This window comes from Rhincodon typus, chromosome 27, assembly GCF_021869965.1.
Source record: "Rhincodon typus isolate 14 chromosome 27, sRhiTyp1.1, whole genome shotgun sequence".
In the NCBI taxonomy this organism is placed as follows: Eukaryota; Metazoa; Chordata; class Chondrichthyes; order Orectolobiformes; family Rhincodontidae; genus Rhincodon; species Rhincodon typus.
This window is the reverse complement of record NC_063358.1, coordinates 12,924,141-12,935,129: the sequence shown is the minus strand read 5'-3', so window position 1 is coordinate 12,935,129 and position 10,989 is coordinate 12,924,141. Positions and strand designations below refer to the sequence as shown.

The following is a 10,989-nucleotide window of genomic DNA, read 5'->3' as shown; positions in this document are numbered from 1 at the left end:
TTTACAAAGATAACGGAAATTATTTTAGGTCTATTCAAAAACAAAATGAAAACCAACAAGCCCATTTGAGTATGTTTATTGCTTTATTGGGGTAAATAAAATTTGAACTAACCAAAAAATTCAATTAATGAAAATATACAAAAACTATAAATTGGGTTCTATAACAGTCTACTGTCAAAAGGCACTAATCCAGACCATTAACTACAAATTATATACATATGGAAGCATATGTATGGACACGGAACAAAGGACAGTATACACAAGCACAGAACACAAATAAACCAAATTCTTACAATTCTCTTTACCTTTTATTTCCAGTCGTTTTCTGCGACAGAGTTTACGGAAGGGCATTTTTTCCCCATTAATATTTTATCATGCATTGCATGATAAACAGTTTAATTTCCCCCATCCCTGTAGTGTGTAAGATGCTTGGTTTACAATTCTGTGGTTTTGAGCACAAGCACTAGACCTGGCATGTATGTCCAGCTTTTTCTGTTTATACTCCAGTGTTTGGTTTGATGCTCAAATCCACTAACCAAGCTTCTGATGAACTCCATCAGTTCTTGTCTCAATTACTGGATTCACTATCATGCAGTTAGGTTTTGCAGAAAAAAACTGATACAGGCCATCATTCTTCACCCATTCGTGTCCCCACCCCAAACGCCACCCCCCCACCCCACCCCACCCTACCCCAAAAGGTCCTTGTCCTTACAAAGTGCACCTGTTGGCTTGAACACAGAGTGGCATATAGGCATCAGTTACTGAAACCAGGGCTGGTTCACCTACACTTTTTCAATAAAAGGAGGTGAAAGGCCTTCTAGAGGGAAAGTATAATTTAAAAAGATATTGATAAATCGATGATGGCTATTATAAATTCCACAACATTATAGACACATCAATAATTGATAGTTCAGTAGATCAATTTTCTCTTGCATATTTTTGTACATATGTAGATACAGTCTAACCTCTGGAGATAGACACTTAACCAGTGCCCTTAAGTGGAAAATAACCCAAACATGAACTATAATGGCAGTAGATTTATCAACAAATTAGTGAATACACATTCATAGTTGCCTTGCTGAATTTTCGTACAAGCTTAACTGAAAACTGTTTTCAAGCATATGTAGCTACAATAGTTTAAACAGACACTGTTCAATCTATAATTAGATTTTTTGTACAATCTGAGTTTGGTTAAACAGATAGATGTCCTGTATTTCCTTGGAACTAAATAAAAGTACATGTGAGAAGTTACTTAAATACAGTGCATAAAAAAGTAAGTAATTTTAATAACAGTAACGATTTTACAGTGTACAGTATTTCAATAGTTACTAAAAAAACTCACAGCAAAATTACATAAATGTTTGTAATTTGTACAGGAAAAAAAACTGGATGCTCCCATCGCACACCACATTCAAAACTACATTTCTTTTTATTCTGAAAGCTGCAGCTGTAAGCTGGTCTAATCCAGTCAATGAAGAGGTCTAAATGGGCACTGCTGATACCGTCGTGCTGTGGGCAGTGTAATTGTGCACCTTATATAATTTTCTTAAGTATGCAACTGATCTGCTACTTTTATATACTAAAACATACTAGAGTACAAAAAGTAATTTATTTAAAAAAGTGCTTTTAAAAAATATTTACAATAATTGGATGCAACTGGATGATCTTTGAAGACCTTACAAGTATGACATTTACACTGGCTAGACTCTGTTACCCTTTAGATCTCAAAATAGGGATTGGAAAGGTAATGAGGGTAGCATTAATATTTTATGTACATACATATATATCTTGCAAAACTATAGACTTAAAACCTGTCTTTGTTATACATATAACTCAACAGTCTTTCACAGAAATTACTAGCTGGGAGAAGCCCATGTTTGTCTTTTAAATAACCAGACAATTAAATAGGATACAAATTTAAGTGCAATACACTGCCCACAGTATGGTGGGTACCCTTTAAATCTGGCAGAACAAATAGTATAATACTGTACCTTTGCTTTAACCAATAGTGCACTTTTTTTTTAAAGTTCAAGGTTCACCACTCTGGGTCAGATTGTTCTTTTTTTTGAATGTCAATTCTCCAGGTTGATCTAACAATTCACCAAATTTCCACGTAGGTGCTACTGTAATCTCTTACACTGTCATCCATCTCAGTTAGATGGGGCATACAAATGGTGATTATTTGTACAAACCTTGCCTAAAATAAATGAAACCACAGGAAGTCATACAATTAAGCATGCCACAGTATCATGACATTTTTAAAAGCATTTGAAAAGACAGCATCTGCTACCCTGACAAAAGCTTTTGACGGTTTAACATAGGCAGTGTTCCAAAAAAATTATCTGCATTATTTGTGTAAGTTTTAGTTTGAGGTGCATAGAATTTATAGTAAATGTATTGTTTATTACTACCATACGTTATATGAAATTAGGGAAAACATAATGGCCACAATTTCTAAACCAGAAAATTGAATGTTTTGTTAAAGAAAAAGCAAATCTGTGACCATATTAATTTTAGATTAATTATCCAAGAAATTATATCATATTTTATAGGTTGCAGACAGAATTTGAAAAAAGAATTCTGGAAGATTATTTAAATTATGAACATCAATAAGTGAAGCATGTAACAAATGTCAACAATAAATCAGTGATACCAAAAATCAAGAAATTTATAGCACAAGTATCAAGTTTAACTACAATAACATTGCATGTTTTTAAAAAATTATATCCCCAACTCAAAATTTTAGAATTCAGCTTCTGAGAAATGCAAACTCTATTTTCTAAGTTCTATTTTTTGTGTTCCCTACACAGACAGAAAGGAATGACTTGCACTTATATTGTATCTTTAGACATGTCTCAAAGTCCTTTAGGGCCAATGAGTGAGACAGAATTGGGTAGTTAAACCGGCCCAAGACTTCCTCCAATGCCACAATGATTAGATGTTGGGAGGCCAGGTTATAGACAAGGTGCAGAATAATGTTGCTGCTCCCCCCATCACCTTATTGCAATAATGGACCTAACCCTATGCCAGTCTAATTGTCACTATCTTCGTGACTGATGAAGAAAGTGCTCACTGTGTTAGAATTATAGGCCTACGTCCAGAGAACCTGGTTAAAAATATCCATTTTCACTTTACTAGGTCCCTTGCACTTTTTAAAATGGAAAATGGATTTGACTTCAAACTCCAGAGGGAAAGGTGAATTGTGCTAATCCACTTCAGTCCCCTGCAGACAAACACTTTGAAAGTAGAGGGTTGCAGGTAAGTATTGCATGGCCATCTAATGGCTAGGTCAGCAAACGCACATCTGCCTTTCTCCCCAAAGACATTGTGCGGAAAATGCAAAGAGTCAAATAAATGTTGAGAAAATTATGTCGAGATAAAGCAGAAACCAAACCACAGTGTCATAGGAAAACTGGAGACAGAGGGAGAGTTTGCCGATGTAATCTCACCATTGCTTCCTTGACGGCATTTAGGGATAAAGAACAATTAGTGGCACAGTCAGTGACACCCACAACACGTGTGCAAATAAAAAGACCTTTAATCTTTTTTCTAGGCAAGGACATCTTTAGAATAATATTTATTTGCTGCTTGATTTCAACAGTGAGAAGTTCTGGTTTTACACAACTGTAAATCCCATATCACCATCTTCTGGGTAATCCTCAGTATTAACAAAGTGTGCCATTCATTAAAAAAAACTGGAAAAAGGAGGAGCCCAAGATAACTTAACTGGAGTGTATGCTAGCAGCATCTATCTGGTAGCAGCTTTTGAACATATAGCTCAGCTTCAGCCTGACAGAATTGATAGATTACTAGTAATAGACGTCATTTTGATAAGATCTTATCTTCTCTTGATAATGTGGGTTTACTGTCGAGAGGCTTTAAACTAAGATCAGAGAGGGGGTTTGTGAAAGGAGAAATGTAGGCTTTCAAAGCAAAAGAATACTGCAGCATTACAGGGGAGCTATTTGGATGACAATACTTTAAATGGGATAAGAATATACAGAGAAAAAGTAGCAAATAGGGTCAAAGGGGGGAGAAATGGTTAAAGGGTATAATTAATGGCTCTTTACTTATATGCACATATGACCAAAGTAAATGAATTAATGGCACAAATAAAGTTAATGAATATTATCTTATAGCCATTATAGAGACATGCTAACAAGGAGATCAAACCTGGGAACTAAGTATTTAGTGAGACACAAGTTCTTTTAAGGACAGCCAGGAAAGTGTGGGAGGTGAGGTAGCATTGTTAGTGCAAGATGGAACTGGTGTGATCGCAAGAAATGATCTTGGATCAGAAGGTACAGAATCCATATGGATGAAAGTAAGAAAGAACAAGGGGAATAAGAAGACACTAGTCTATTGGTCACCCAACAGCAGCTGTTCTGTAGGACAGAGAATAAATAAGAGATAATGACAGCATGTAAAAATCGCAGTACATTAATCATGGGTGACTTTAATCTGTGTGTCGATTGGGAAAATTAAACAGGCAGAGATAGAATTTATAATGTACATTAAGATAGTCTCCTAGAAAAATATGTTGTGGACCCAACTAGGAGTCAGGCTATTTTGGATCCAGTGGTATGCAATGAGGCAGGTTTAATAAAAGATCACAGAGTAAAAGAACCTCTACGAAACAGTGACCATAATGTGGTTGAATTTAACATTCAGTTCAAAAGCGTGAAATTTGAATAAAAAACTGTACTAAACTTAAATAAGGGTAATTACAAAGGAATGAGGGCAGAGTGCACTGAGAGAGAAAGCAGATAAAACTGTTGAGCAACAACGGCAGACATTTAAAAAATACGTTCATGACTCACAAAAAAGATACATCCCAGTGAGGAAGAATGATTCTAGGAAGGGATAAACCAATCATGGTTAATCAGGGAAGGTAAGGATAGCATCAAATTGAAAGAAAAACAATACAATGTAGAAAAGATTAATAATAAACCAGAGGGTTGGGACACTTTTAAAAAAACAAAAGCCACCAAAAAAAAAGCAGGAAATAAACTTTGAGGGTGTACTAGGGAGTAATATCAAGATAGACAGCAAGAGTTTCTTTAAATATATAAAAAGGAAGAGAGAAGCCAAAGTCAACACAGAGCTCTTACAGGAAATAACAGGAAATGGCAGAGGAGTTGAATAAATACTTTTCATCAGTCTTCACAGAAGAAGACACTAATAGCATTTTAGAATACTAAATAATCAAGGGGTAAATGGAGGAATGGAAATAAATGCAATAATTATCACTAGAAAATAAAGTACCAGAGAAACAAATGAGGCTAAAGGCCGATAAGTCCCCTGGACCTGACTGAATGCACCCTAGGGTATTAAAGGAAGGAGCTACACAGTTAGTGGATGCACTAGTAGCAATCTTCCAAACATCTTTCGTTTCTTGAAGAGACCCAGAGGATTTGAAAACTGCTAATCTAACACTCTTATTCAAAAAGGGAAGGAGACAGTGGGTAGCTTTACATCTGGTACTGGGAAAATGTTAGAATCTCAAGCATTTAGAAATACTTGAGATGATCAAGCAGAGTCAGCGTGGCTACTTGAAGGAGAAATCACGCCTGACAAATTTATTAGAATTCTTTTAGGAGGTAATAAGCAGAATAGATAAAAGAGAATAAGTAAATGTTATGAATTTGGATTTCCAAAAAGCATCTAATAAGGAACCACACATTAGACTACGTAGAATGTATGAGACCGTGGTGCTGGGGGTAGTATATTCGCATGGATAGGGGACTGGTTAACTAATAGAAAACAGAGATATGGGATAAAGGGGGATATTTCATGATGGCAACCTGTAACTAGTGGAGTGCCACAGGGACCAGTGCTAGGGAAACAATTATTTACAATATGTATTAATGACTTGTATCAGGAAAGTGAAGGTACTATCACCAAGTCTGTGAATGACACAAAAATAGTAGGAAGGCAAATGGTGAAGATAACACAGAGTTTGCAGAGAGATATAGATCAGTTAAGTGTATGGGCAAAAGTCTGGCAGAGGGAAAAAAATGTATGCAAATTTGAGGTTATACACTTAAGCAGGAAGAAGAGTAGTTGAATGTTATTTAAATGGAGAAAGACTGCAGAAAATGCAACATAGAGGGAATTAGAAATCTTCATGCATAAATCACAAAAAGCTAGCATACAAGTTCAGCCTGCAATAGGGAAGGCAAATGGAATGTTGGCCTTTATTTCAAAGGAAATGAAGTATAAAAATGTGTAAGTTTTTCTAAAACTATACAAGGCACTAGTTAGACCACACCCAGAATCTGCTGAACAGTTTTGGTCCCCTTATCAAAGGAAATATGGACAGGCATTATGGAAGGTTTACTAGGTTGATCCCAGGCATGAAGGGATTCTCCTATGAAGACAGGTTGAGTAGACTGGTCCTGTATTAGAGTTTTGAAGAATGAGAGGTGACTTTGTTGAAACATATCAGATTCTTAAGGGGTTTAACAGGGCAGATGCTGAGACGCTTTTACCATGTGGGAGAGTATAGGACTACAGGGTATAATCTCAGAATAAATGATCGCCCTGTCAGGACAGAGATGAGACAGAATTTCCACTCTCAGAAAGTGGTGAATCTGTGGAATACTTTATCCCAGAGCTCAGCAGCTGGGTCATTAAGTATATTCAAAGCTGAGATAGATTTTTAATTAATAAGGGAATTAAGGGTCACGGGAAAAAGACAGTAAAGTGCAATTGAGGATGATCAGATCAGCTATGATCTCACTGAAAGACAGAGCAGACTTGATGGGCCAAATGGGCTACCTCTGCTCCTTTGGTCTTATTGGCCTCCCACTAACCAGAGCATTTGTGAGTTTTATTAGTTTGATCTCGAGGTTGCAAGCTAACTTATATATAGAAAAGAAATGCTCTCCTCTACTCCTGAAGTAAGGATTCTTTCAATATGAATGAGGCATGCAGGCCATACCATTCTGGAGGTCAACACAGTTGAATCTGATCTCTTTCTCATTAGAAACACACATCTCCAGGTAAGAATGCTGTACACTAAGCAGGAGTCAAAATAAGACCTTTACAACCAATTGAATAACTGATCCCCTGCTGCCTGGCAACCATTAGCAAAGACACCTCCAGAAATGGGATCTAAATTGTTTTAGCTGCCCCTAGCTAATGCCGATAGATAATAATGAAAAAATTAACTTCTTGGATCCTATATTTATACAGATAATTATTAACCTTGCTCTTTGAGCAGAACACCCACAGGAAGGAAGTGGGGCCCTATCTTCAATATGCATATTGGATTTAAACAATGTAATTGAGACTCAATCTAGAATCTCAACCTGCACAGACAGTAGTACTGGGATCCAGATCCTAGGCTAGATGATGAATTTTAACCCAATTTCCTTTAAGGAAGGAATGCTCCTGTCGTGCTTCATGTAGAAGCTTTGCGTTTCACTCATATGAACATTGCCTCCGCGGAGGATATTTTAATACAGCAAGGATGTGAAATTTGGGAAGGCAGGCCTTATCAAATTTGTTGATTTTGAAATGTTAATTACATTTTTCTCTACACAGATACTGCTGACTATCTCCAGTGCTTTGTCTTTTATTTCAGATTTCTTCTACCTGCAGAATATTGTTTTTGTGCCGACCTGCAATCTAACAATTATTGTTGCACACGCTATTGGACCAAAACATTATAATGTACAGAAATTAAGTTGTTGAGCCACATGTGATCCAAAGGAAACATGAACAATTTGGCATAATTGAAGTACTTTTAAGAGAAATGTAGGCTTTCGTTTGTAAAAGTTTAACCCTCTGTCCACAGTGAAATATCCTGGTCAAACCTAAATGCTTACTTGTCAAAATTCAGTGAACAAATTAATTTAGAATTTATTTTTGAAGATGGTAGCCCTGTATGCGACAGTCATACTGAATTAAGAGTTAAACAGCAGTTGTAACCAATGTGCTTTTGTGACTCTACGAGGAAGGACTTCCTTTCTTCTGTTTTGTAGCAGAACCATAATCCTAACTGGAGAGAATGACATCACAATTGCACTACTATTAGAGAATACAGATCTTCTCTAATGTATTACCAATTTTTTCCAAACAACAATTAGGAATCCTTCCTCCCACTAGGATAGGTAATCCTGCTGTGATGACAGATTTTAAAAACTAAATCACACTGGCCAAGGTGAAGGTTGCTCTGGAAACAAATGTTCAAAAGTATATATATTTTTTAAATCAACTTCATTCTTGGAGCCATGAACAGTAAAATATTCTTGTACCTACCAGAGGCTGATATAAACTGTGTCATTGGCCAATCGCACATGTAACAACTGAAGCTTGTAACTGTCTTAAAAGTTTAAATTTATTACTTTTGAATGATTATTTATGGCATTGGTGTTATTTTAAGGCAAATGTTGAATGTAAGGTGATGTGTCGCAGCAATTAATTGCCAAAAGATCCAGAAGAAATTTGGGGTTGGGGGTGGGTGAAGAATAAAATCAATTGTCCTCCAGCAGCTTGCAAACTCTTTAGTACTAGGGCATGGAACAAGGAGGCTATAGAAATATCCGCGATTTAATTTGCGCTACCATTTTGGATAGTTGGAAGGTGTATCTTTGAGGGGGAAGGCAACTTTGAAGTGTGCTTTTTAAGAAAAATGATACAGCACACTTATTTTAAAAATCATTTTACACAATTAACACCATCCTTCAACATCATGCAGAGTAAATGTTTGAGTTATTTACCAAGTTAATATAAATAAAGTGCATAAAGTTAAAGTTTTAATTAGTTACTTGTGACATTTGAAAGGCAGCATAGTGTTTCTATTGTTGCTCACACTGGTATCTTTTTAAAAATGGCAACATCAGAATATGTTTGGCAATGTGTTTAAGAGCCATTTTTCAAACAATGTTAAACTGTTAATTATTCTACTTAACTGAAATTATGCTTAATTTTGCTGTTTATCCTATTTGTTTTTCATTCTAATAGAGCTGTTGCTATTTTTCATAAAGTTTTCTTCTAGCTCATGATATCACAAATACATGATTTTCAATATGGTTAACTGGACAATAATTAGAAGGATGAACCCTCGCTTATTCCTGCCCTCTACGGCCTGGGGCCATTTAGACTAATTGAGCCACCCCAATTAATTTGAAATCAAGCAACTCCACATAAACCAATTTGTTTCAGCTTTAATAACAGAATCTTTAAGTCTTTATTTCATTTTTCAATAATCATTTATAGTTCACTAGTGAACACCCAACAGCAAACACTGCTTGTTAGTTATAATGTGCAGGGTATTATAGATGTGCAGTGGAGCTTTACAGTCCAGCTTGACTGCAAAAAGCTGTAAAATTGAGTTTTTTTACAGTCAAGTAAAAAGCTTCTATATCTGTCAAGTGAAATCAATAAATGCAAATTGCACATTCAAATACGGTCATTATCAGGTATAAAGCTAACTGCCACTTCCTACATTGATTCCAATGTAAAGTCTACACTACTAGTTCTGCAGTAGAGAATTCAAGCAGAACAATGGTTAGGTCACTGTTAGATTGCTATATGCAGTTTTGGGAACTCCATCACAGAAAGATATTAAACTAATCTAGATCATAGAATGTAAATTCACCAAGATGATACCAGGAGTGTGAAACCATAGTAATGATGGATAATCTAAATTTCTGAAAGTATTTCTACCAGAGCAGAAAGACCGAGACGGATTTAATGAATATTCTTTTAAAATGAAATGAACTGCCAGATGAAGTGGTGGAGGCTGGTACAATCACAACATTTAAAAGGCATCTGGATGGATATATGAATAGGAAGGATTTAGAGGGATATGGGCCATATGCTGGCAAATGGGATTAGATTTATTTAGGATATCTGGTCGGCACGGATGAGTTGGACCGAAGGGTCTGTTTCCATGCTGTATATCTCTATGACTGTAGTTGATCTATTTTTGTGCAGCGAATAAGGAAAGACTTTTTCTTTAGTTTGGGGATCATTCGTTTGCTGACTGCTCCTGGCCACACCTGGGATTAACAGGGCAGTAACACCCCAAAATGGGACTGGGACCCCATTAGAATCATAGAATCCCTACAGTGTGGAAGCAAACCATTCAGCCCATTGAGTCCACACCAACCCTCCAAACAGCATCCCACCCAGACCCACGCCCCTACCCTATCCCTGTAACCCTCCATCTCCCATAGCTAATCAACCCAGTACATCCCTGGACACTACGGGCAATTTTCCATGGCCAATCCACCTAGCCTGCTCATCTTTGGACTGTGGGAGGAAACCGGAGCACCTGGAGCAAACCCACGCAGACACAGAGAGAATGTGCAAACTCCACACAGGCAGTGTGGAGGGTGGAACTGAACCCAGGTCCCTGGCGCTGTGAGGTAGCAGTGCTAACCACTGAACCATCATGCCAACCCATTAATACTGACACTATGCTGAGTGCAATTTGGGAAAAGGCCTATGGCTGATAGTCAAGAGTACAGCATGCTTTTGGGTAGTTAAACCTTTCATAATATGGAAGGTATGGTCCTAACATTATGATTGCCAGTTACATGGGTGATGTGCAGAGTAAATTTGGAATTAATTCTCCCTCCTCACCATTTACCTTCCTGTCAGTTATTACAATGATGAGGCTGATAAGATTTTTTTTACTGTGTCTTTAAGCTTAGGTTAAAATGAAGTGGTGATGAAATTCTGCCTGACAACAAATTCAATTTATTCAAGAGACAGTTCCCACACCTGGGAAAGGGCAGATATGCTCCAAGTAAATAGACCCGTCAGTTTAAGATTTTAGAGCATAAGGAAAAGAGAAGGAGGAAAAGAACAGGGATTGGTGTGACCGGCAGAGAGAAGAATGCAGGTCCTTTGGTAGCTAACAAAGCCAGATGGCTGCTTGTCAAAGAGGCACATTCTGAAGCCATCTAAGGAACACTAGAAATTCATCCACGACAAAAGAAGAGTCATCAGAGTGGGAAATACTGCTGGACAAAC

The 10,989-nt window shown here is 36.9% G+C and overlaps 1 protein-coding gene across 1 annotated transcript in view; it reads right to left on the bottom strand.

Moving 5' to 3' along the window:
• Positions 1–70: 70 nt before the first annotated feature.
• The window catches only part of LOC109928562 (homeobox-containing protein 1-like), a 40,395-nt gene continuing 29,476 nt past the window's right edge, over positions 71–10,989 (bottom strand). The window contains exon 6 of the mRNA XM_048612925.1: positions 71–2,197. The gene's annotated coding sequence lies outside the window, so the exon portion shown is untranslated. The remainder of the gene's footprint in view (positions 2,198–10,989) is intronic.